This window comes from Mirounga leonina, unplaced genomic scaffold (assembly GCF_011800145.1).
Source record: "Mirounga leonina isolate KUSES-001 unplaced genomic scaffold, KU_Mleo_1.0 Mir_177913, whole genome shotgun sequence".
NCBI lineage: Eukaryota > Metazoa > Chordata > Mammalia > Carnivora > Phocidae > Mirounga > Mirounga leonina.
Genome location: NW_023270463.1, coordinates 2,404 through 12,802, shown reverse-complemented (window position 1 = coordinate 12,802; position 10,399 = coordinate 2,404). Strand labels below are relative to the sequence as shown.

At 39.0% G+C, this 10,399-nt stretch overlaps 1 pseudogene across 1 annotated transcript; it reads left to right on the top strand.

Moving 5' to 3' along the window:
- The first annotated feature begins 8,545 nt into the window (after positions 1 to 8,545).
- LOC118022942 lies at positions 8,546 to 9,623 on the top strand (annotated as a pseudogene). The gene has a single exon (XR_004682605.1). The product of XR_004682605.1 is annotated as an olfactory receptor-like protein OLF4 (transcript).
- Positions 9,624 to 10,399: the final 776 nt, after the last annotated feature.

The window sequence follows — 10,399 nt, the reverse complement described above, 5'->3', positions numbered from 1 at the left end:
TACTAGCCCTTTATCTCATATGTCATTTGCAAATATCTTTTCCTATACTATTGGTTGTCTTTTGGTTTTGTTGACTGTTTCCTTTGCTGTGCAAAAGCTTTTTATCTTGATGAAGTCCCAATAGTTCATTTTTGCCCTTGCTTCCCTTGCCTTTGGTGATGTTTCTAGGAAGAAGTTGCTTCGGCTGAGGTCAAAGAGGTTGCTGCCTGTGTTCTCCTCAAGGATTTTGATGGACTCCTGTCTCACATTGAGGTCTTTCAACCATTTGTCTATTTTTGTGTGTGGTGTAAGGAAATGGTCCAGTTTCATTCTTCTGCATGTGGCTATCCAATTTTCCCAACACCATTTGTTGAAGAGACTGTCTTTGTTCCATTGGACATTCTTTCCTTCTTTGTCAAAGATGAGTTGACCATAGAGTTGAGGGTCCATTTCTGGGCTCTCTATTCTGTTCCATTGATCTATGTGTCTGTTTTTGTGCTAGTACCATACTGTCTTGATGATGACAGCTTTGTAATAGAGCTTGAAGTCCGGAATTGTGATGCCACTAGCTTTGCTTTTCTTTTTCAACATTCCTCTGGCTATTCAGGTTTTTCTCTGGTTCCATACAAATTTTAGGATTATTTGTTCCATTTCTTTGAAAAAAGTTGATGGTATTTTGATAGGGGTTGCATTAAATGTGTAGATTGCTCTAAGTAGCATAGACATTTTCACAATATTTGTTCCTCCAATCCATGAGCATGGAATGTTTTTCCATTTCTTTGTGTCTTCCTCAATTTCTTTCAGGAGTATTTTATAGTCTTCTGAGTACAGATCTGTTGCCTCTTTGGTTAGATTTATTCCTAGGTATTTTATGGTTTGGGTGCAATTGTAAATGGGATCAACTCATTAATTTCTCTTTCTTCATCTTGTTGTTGGTGTATAGAAATGCCACTGATTTCTGTGCACTGATTTTATATCCTGTTATTTTACTGAATTCCTATATGAGTTCTAGCAGTTTTGGGGTGGAGTCTTTTTGGTTTTCCATATAAAGTATCATATCATCTGCAAAGAGTGAGAGTTTGACTTCTTCTTTGCTGATTTGGATGCCTTTTATTTCTTTTTGTTGTCTGATTGCTGAAGCTAGGATCTAGTACTATGTTGAATAGCAGTGGTGATAGTGGACATCCCTGCTGTGTTCCTGACCTTAGGGGAAAAGCTCTCAGTTTTTCCCCATTGAGAATGATATTCACTGTGGGTTTTTCATAGATGGATTTTATGATATTAAGGTATGTACCCACTATCCCTATACCCTGAAGAGTTTTGATCAAGAAAGGATGCTGTACTTTGTCAAATGCTTTTTCTGCATCTATTGAGAGGATCATATGGTTCCTGTTCTTTCTTTTATTAATGTATTGTATCACATTGATTGATTTGCGGATGTTGAACCAACCTTGCATCCCAGGAATAAATCCCACTTGGTCGTGGTGAATAATCCTTTTAATGTACTGTTGGATCCTATTGGATGGTATTTTGCCGAGAATTTTTGCATCCATGTTCATCAGGGATATTGGTCTGTAGTTCTCCTTCTTGATGGAGTCTTTGTCTGGTTTGGGATCAAGGTAATGCTGGCCTCATAAAATGAGTTTGGAAGTTTTCCTTCCATTTCTATGTTTTGGAACAGTTTCAGAAGAATAGGTATTAATTCTTCTTTAAATGTTGGTAGAATCCCTGGGAAGCCATCTGGCCCTGGGCTAATATTTGTTGGAAGATTTTTGATTACTGCTTCAATTTCGTTACTGGTTATGGTCTCCTCAGGTTTTCTATTTCTTCCTGGTTCAGTTTTGGTAGTTTATATGTCTCTAGGAATGCATACATTTCTTCCAGATTATCTAATTTGCTGGCATATTGTTGCTCATAATATGTTCTTATAATTGTTTATATTTCTTTGGTGTTGGTTGTGATCGCTCCTCTTTCATTCATGATTTTATTTATTTGGGTCCTTTCTCTTTTCTTTTTGATAAGTCTGGCCAGGGGTTTATAAATCTTATTAATTCTTTCAAAGAACCAGCTCCTAGTTTTGTTGATCTGTTGTACAGTCCTTTTGTTTTCTATTTCATTGATTTCTTTTTTTTTTTTTAAGATTTTATTTATTTATTTGACAGAGAGAGACAAAGTGAAAGAGGGAACACAAGCAGGGGGAGCGGGAGAGGGAGAAGCAGGCTTCCCGTGGAGCAGGGAGCCCGATGCGGGGCTCGATCCCAGGACCCTGGGATCATGACCTGAGCCGAAGGCAGACGCTTAACGACTGAGCCGCCCAGGCGCCCCTCATTGATTTCTGCTCTGATCTTTATTATTGCTCTTCTCCTGCTGGGTTTAGGCTTTATTTGCTGTTCTTTCTCCAGCTCCTTTAGTTGTAGAGTTAGGTTGTGTTTTTGAGACCTTTCTTGTTTCTTGAGAAAGGCTTATATTGCTATATACTTTCCTCTAAGGACTGCCTTTGCTGCCTCCCAAAGATTTTGAACAGTTGTGCTTTCATTTTCATTTGTTTCCATGAATTTTTAAAATTCTTCTCCAATTTCCTGGTTGACCCATTCATTCTTTAGTAGGATGCTCTTTAGTCTCCAAGTATTTGAGTTCTTTCTGACTTTCCTCTTGTGATTGAGTTCTAGTTTCAAAGCATTGTGGTCCAAAAATATGCAGGGAATTATCCCAATCTTTTGGTACTAGTTGAGACCTGATTTGTGACCTAGGATGTGATCTATTCTGGAGAATGTTCCATGGGCACTAGAGAAGAATGTGTATTCTGTTGCTTTGGGATGGAATGTTCTGAATAAATCTGTGAAGCCATCTGGTCCAGTGTGTCATTTAAAGCCTTTATTTCCTTGTTAATCTTTTGCTGAGATGATCTGTCCATTTCAGTGAGAGGGGTGTTAATGTCCCCTACTATTATTGTATTATTGTCGATGTTTTTCTTTGTTATTTTGTTTTGTTATTAATTGGCTTATATAGTTGGCTGCTCCCATGTTAGGGGCATAAATATTTAAAATTGTTAGAAATTCTTGTTGGATAGACCCTCTAAGTATGATATAGTGTCCTTCCTCATCTCTTATTACAGTCTTTGGTTTAAAATCTAATTTGTCTGATATAAGGATTGTCACCCCAGCTTTCTTTTGATGCCCATTAGCATGGTAAATTGTTTTAAACACCCTCACTTTCAACCTGGAGGTATCTTTGGGTCTAAAATGAGTCTCTTGTAGACAGCATATCAATGGGTCTTGTTTTTTCATCCAATCTGATAGCCTGTGTCTTTTGATTGGGGCATTTAGCCCATTTACATTCAGGGTAACTATTGAAAGATAGGAATTTAGTGCCATTGTATTGCCTGTAAGGTGACTGTTACTGTATATTGTCTGTGTTTCTTTCTGGTCTGTTTTGCTTTTAGGTTCTTCTTTGCTTAGAGGACCCCTTTCAGTATTTCTTGTAGGGCTGGTTTCGTGTTTGCAAATTCCTTTAGTTTTTTTTTTGTCCTGGAAGCTTTTTATCTCACCTTCTATTTTCAATGACAGCCTAGCTGGATAGAGTATTCTTGGCTGCATATTTTTCTCATTTAGTGCTCTGAATATATCCTGCCAGTCCTTTCTGGCTTGCCAGGTCTCTGTGGATAGGTCTGTTGCCAATCGAATGTTTCTACCATTGTAGGTTACATATCTCTTCTCCTGAGCTGCTTTCAGGATTTTCTCTTTGTCTCTGAGACTCGTAAGTTTTACTATTAGTTGTTGGGGTGTTGACTTATTTTTATTGATTTTGAGGGGGGGTTCTCTGTGCCTCTTGGGCTTTGATGCCTGTTTCTTTCCCCAAATTAGGGAAGTTCTCTGCTATAATTTGCTCCAATATACCTTCTGCCCCTCTCTCTCTTTCTTCTTCTTCTGGAATCCGAATTATTCTAATGTTGTCTCACTTTATGGTATCGCTTATGTCTGGAATTCTGCCCTCGTGATCCAGTAGTTGTTTATCTCTTTTTCTCAGCTTCTTTATTCTCCATCATTTGGTCTTCTATAGCTCTAATTCTGTCTTCTACCTCATTTATCCTAGCAATTAGAGCCTCCATTTTTAAATTTTTTTATTGTTATGTTAATCACCATACATTACATCATTTGTTTTTGATGTGGTGTTCCATGATTCATTGTTTGTGCATAACAGCCAGTACTCCATGCAGAATGTGCCCTCTTTAATACCCATCCCCAGGCTAACCCATCCTCCCACTTCCCTCCCCTCTAGAACCCTCAGTTTGTTTTTCAGAGTCCATAGTTTCTCATGGTTCGTCTCCCCCTCTGATTTCCCCCCTCCATTCTTCCCCTCCTGCTATCTTCTTTTTTTTTTTATTTCTTAACATATATTGCATTATTTGTTTCAGAGGTACAGATCTGTGATTCAACAGTCTGGCACAATTCACAGTGCTCACCATAGCACATACCCTCCCCAATGTCTATCACCTAGCCACCCCATCCCTCCCACCCCCCCCACTCCAGCAACCCTCAGTTTGTTTCCTGTGATTAAGAATTCCTCATATCAGTGAGATCATATGATACATGTCTTTCTCTGATTGACTTATGTCACTCAGCATAACACCCTCCAGTTCCATCAATGTCATTGCAAATGGCAAGATCTCATTCCTTTTGATGGCTGCATAATATTCCATTGTATATATACAGCACATCTTCTTTATCCATTCATCTGTCGATGGACATCTTGGCTCTTTCCACAGTTTGGCTATTGTGGACATTGTAGAGCCTCCGTTTTTTATTGCACCTCATTAATAACCTTTTTGATTTTGACTTGGTTAGATTTTAGTTCTTTTATTTCTCCAGAAAGGGTTTCTCTAATATCTTACATGCTTTTTTCAAGCCCAGCTGGTATCTTTATAATCATCATTCTGAACTTTAGTTCTGACATCTTAACTAATGTCTCTATTGATTAGTTCCCTGGCCTTCAGTACTGCCTCTTGTTCTTTTTTTTGAGGTGAGTTTTTCCATCTTGTCATTTTGTCCAGAGGAGAATAGATGGATGAGAGAACAAAATGGTAAAATGGTAACAAGAATCCCAGTAAAATATACACTAAACAAATCAAAAGAGACTTGAAACCGTGGGGAAAAGAAAAGGGAAAAAAGAATATGATCAGGCTGGTGAGTAGAACAGAGCCACACACTAGATTTTGGGTGTATTTTGGTCTGTTAGAAGAAATCGCCTCCCAAAATTTTAAAGAAAGAAAAACTGATATATATTCAAAAATAAGGGTAATTATGATGAAGGGATAGAATGAGACTGTAAAGATGAAAATTAAAAATATTTTAAGAAGGAATTGTTAAGGTAAGAAGTTGGTTGAAAAAAGAATGAAAAAACAGAGAGAATGTGATCAGCCGGGAGACTAGGACAGCATCATACACTAGATTTAGGGAATATTTTGATCTGTTAGAAGAAACTGTATGCCCGAATTTTTAAATTAATTAATTTATCTTTATTTATTTTTATTTTTTAAATTTAATTTAATTATGTTATGTTAGTCACCATGCAGTATGTTTTTAGTGTTTGATAAAGTGTTCCATGATTCATTGTTTTCGTATAACACCCAGTGCTCCATGCACTACATGCCCTCCTTAATACCCATCACTGGGCTAACCTATCCCCCCACCCCACCCCCAAAACCCTCAGTTTGTTTCTCGGAGTTCACAGTCTCTCATGGTTCGTCTCCCCCTCCGATTTCCCCTCCTTCATTTTTCCCTTCCTTCTCCTAATGTCCTCCATGCTATTCCTTATGTTCCACAAATAAGTGAAACCCCATGATAATTGACTTTCTCTGCTTGACTTATTTCACTTAGCATAATCTCCTCCAGTCCCATCCATGTTGATGTAAAAGTTGGGTATTCATCCTTTCTGATGGCTGAGTAATATTCCATTGTATATATGGACTATATCTTCTTTATCCATTCATCTGTTGAAGGGCATATCAGCTCTATCCACAGTTTGGCTGTTGCGGACATTGCTGCTATGAACATTGGGGTGCATATGGCCCTTCTTTTCACTACATCTGTGTCTTTGGGGTAAATACCCAGGAGTGCAATTGCTGGGTCATAGGGTAGCTCTACTTTTAATTTTTTGAGGCACGTCCACACTATTTTCCAAAGTGGCTGTACCAACTTGCACTACCACTAACATTGAAAGAGGGTTCCCTTTTCTCTTCCTCTCCAACATTTGTTTCTTGCCTTGTCAATTTTTGCCATTCTAACTGATTTAACATTGTATCTCAATGTGGTTTTGATTCGAATTTTCCTGATGGCTAATGATGATGATGAATATTTTTTCATGTGTCTGTTAGCCATTTGTATGTCTTCTTTTGAAAAATGTCTGTTATTTTAAAGAAAGAAAAACATATATATACAAAAAATAAGGTTAAATACAATGAAGTGATAGAATATGATTGTAAAAATGAAAAGTAAAAAAGATTTTACAAAAGGAATTGATAAGATGTTGGTTGATAATGGAAAGAAGAAAAATTCAACTAAGAAAATACACAAGGAAAAAAAATAAAGAAAATTTAAAAAATTAACTTTGAAAGACTAAAGAATCATGGGAAAACAACCAATAATTCTATGTGCTGTATTCCCCTAGCGCTGGAGTTTGCAGTTCTCATTTATTGGTAAACTTGGTCTTAGCTGGTTGTTCTTGCTGAAATTCTGGGGGAGGGTCCTGTTGCAGTGATTTTCAAATGTGTTTGCCTCAGGCAGAATTGCATCAGCCTTGCCAGGGCCAGGCTAAGTCATCCGCTTGGGTTTGCTCTCAGTAGCTTTTGTTCCCTGAAAGCTTTCCATACAGCTTTGGAGGACAAGAATGAAAATGAAGGCCTCCCAATCTCTGGTCCTGGAGGAGCCAAGAGTTTGGGGCCCCACTCCTCAGTGAGCCCTCAGAAAAAAGCAGTCAATCACTTCTGTCTCCCTGGTCTCTGGCCACATTCCGTGCTTAGTTGGCCTGTGACCAAGCATTTCTATCTCTGGCACATGACCCCGTTTGGAGTCTCTAAACCCAGCAGATTCCTGCGGCAGTCTCCCATGTTACTATTCCCTGGGGAAGAAGGGGAGTCTCCCTGTATCTGCCGCTTCTTGGACTCTGCTTGAAGAGCAGTGGCCTGACTGTGCCAGGGATCCCCGTTTATGGCAACCCCAAGCTGAGAGCCCACTCCTCAGCTCTGTCTTTGCAGCCAGCTTCTCTGCTCTGATACCTGGGAGCTCTGCCACACTCAGGCACCCCTGGTCTTCCTGTGACCCCAAGGGTCCTGAGACCACACTGTTCCAGCTAGGGTTCCACCCCCTGCTTAGCCACTGGGGCGATGTCCCTTAGTGGAGCAGACTTCTAAATGTTGTGATTTTGTGCTCTGCTGCTCTATCACTGGCTGGTACCCAGCTAATGGAGGCTCCACCCCGCCATGGTCTATCTTTCCATGTATTGCCTCCCATTCCTTCTCCTCATGTCCTACCTTCCAGAAAGTGGTTGCTTTTCTGTTCATAGAATTGCTGCTATTCTTGTCTTTGATCTCCTCTTGAGTCTGAATGGTTTAATAACTACTAGCTGAATTCCTGGGACCAGACGAAATTTAGGTCTCCTACTCCTCCGCCATCTTGCTCCTCCCTGATGATGAGCGTATTCTTAATTCTTTTCACCTATTTCACCCATCCCTCACCCACCTCCCCTCTGGTAACCAGCAGTTTGTTCTCTGTAGTTAAGAGTCTATTTTTTAGCTTACCTCTTTTTCTTTGTTTTGTTTCTTAAATATCAAATATATCCATTCATCTATTGATGGACACTTGGGTTGGGCTGCCTTCATATTTTGATTATTGTAAACAATGCTGCAATAAACGTTGGGTGCGTATATATTTTTGAATTAGTGTTTTTGTCTTCTTTTGGAAGTAGATTACTTGATCATGTGGTATTTCTATTTTTAATATTTTGAACCTACATACTGTTTTCCACAGTGGCTGCACCAGTTTGCATTCCCACCAACAGTGAAAAAGTTTCCCTCCTCTCCACATCCTCCCCAACACTTGTCATTTCTTGTCTTTTTATACTAGCCATTCTGACTGTTGTGAGGTGATAGTCTTATTCTTTTGGATGTCACATAGATGGAATGATTTTATTTCTTTTTCAGATTGTTCACTGTTTGTATATAGAGAAGCAACTGATTTTTTGAAGGCTGGCTTTGTATCCAGTTACTTGGTTGAATTAATTTAATAGTTTTGTTAGTGTTTTGTGGCATCTGTAGGATTTTCTACATATAAGATCACATCATCTACATACATAAATTTATTTCTTCCTTTCCAGTTTGTATGCCTTTTATTTCTTTTTCTTTCCTTAGTTGCTCTGGCTAGAACTTCCAGTGTTATGTTGAGTAGAAGTCAGGAAAGCAGGATCCTTGCCTTGTTCCTGACCATACAGGAAAAATGTTCACTGTATCCCCATTGAGTATCATGCTTGCTGTGAGTTTTTCATAAAAGGCTTTATGTTGAGATAGTTTCCTTCTATTCCTAGTTTTTCATGCTTTGATCACATTCCATACAAATATAAACATTAATTTCTCGAGTGCAGAATATGAACAATAATACACCTGCCAGGTTAATAATGCATGATTGTGTCATGCTCTATCTTATTTTGGTAGTCACATCGATGACATGGGATTAGAGAATGATACATGAATTTCAGAATTTCTTCTGGGATTTTTGGAGGAACCAGAATTACAACTCTTATTCTTTGGGCTGTTCCTGTCCAGGTACTTGGTTACCATACTTGGGAACCTGCTCATCATCCTGGCCATCAGCTTTGACTCCCACCTCCACACCCCCATGTACTTCTTCCTCGCCAACCTGTCCTTTGTAGACATCTGTTTCACCTCCACCACCATCCCCAAGATGCTGGTGAATATACAAACATGGAGAAAAGTCATAACTTATGAAAGCTGCATCATGCAGATGTGCTTTTTCCTACTTTCTGCAAGTTTGGACAACTTCCTCCTGACTGTGATGGCTTATGACTATTTTGTGGCCATCTGTCACCCCCTACACTATACAGTCACCATGAACCCCCGGCTCTGTGGACTGCTGGTTCTGGTGTCCTGGATCATGAGTGTCCTGCATTCCTTGTTACAAACGTTAATGGTGTTGCAGCTATCCTTCTGTACAGAGGTGGAAATCCTCCACCTTTTCTCTGAACTCAATCAGGTGATCCAACTTGCCTGTTCTGGTACATTTCTTAATGACATGGTGATGTATTTTGCAACTGTGCTGATGGCTGCTGCTCCCCTTGCTGGGGTCTTTTACTCTTACTCTAAGATAGTTTCCTTCATATGTGGGATCTCATCATCTCAGGGCAAGTATAAAGCATTTTCCACCTGTGCATCTCACCTTTCAGGTGTCTCCTTATTTTATTGTACGGGCTTAGGAGTGTACCTTAACTCTGCTGCTCCTTAGAGCTCACACTCAAGTGCAGTAGCCTCAGTGATGTACACAATGGTCACACCCATGCTGAACCCCTTCATCTGCAGCCTAAGGAACAAATACATAAAGGGGGCTTTAAATGTATTTTTCATAGGGAAGCCATAAAAGGGCTAGTTTTCAAGTAGTATCTGTGTTTGCAGGGTTAATGCCTAATAGCTAGAAATTGATACTCTTTAATTGGATCATGAAATAAGAACCTAATCCCTCTTTCTGTATCTTGGATTTTCACTTTTTCTAAAGTTCAATTGCTTTATTAAACTTTCTGCTCCTTCTGATAGCCAACAATTTTTTCTTTTTTGTTTTCTTAATTTCCAAATTATTTCCAACCTTGAATCAGAAACAATTTGGAGAATTCCATTTGCCTCATAGAGTGAGGAGCTCTACTAGTTTTATGGAATAAACTACATTTTGCAACTGAGGCCATTCTTATAATTTTATTGTAGAGGAAATTCTGAGATCATAGTTTTTCATTCTGTGTCTGCCATTCCTTTCTACATTATTACCTTAAATGCTCTTCCTGATAATAGAGACTTTAACCTACTGGTTTGTTTTGTAGCTAGTCATGGGCTTTATGATCCTCATTCGGATCCTGTTCTCATATCGGTTCAGTATCCACAGTAACCCTGGCACAGAATAATAAGGCAAAAATCGCTTATGAGGAACACAATCCAAGTGTAATCTACAGAAAGACAAATTTGCATAAACCAAGTGACCTAATATGGGCTCAGTATCAGGGAAGACCTGAAATAGGATGAAGCAAAATTTTCAATCACACCATATTTCATTGTGGAAAATGTGCTTTTGATGATGTACATTTACTCATTGAAGTGTGGGATATTTGGTGTCCATGTTTAAAGGGTTTTATTAATTAAAGTGAAGAA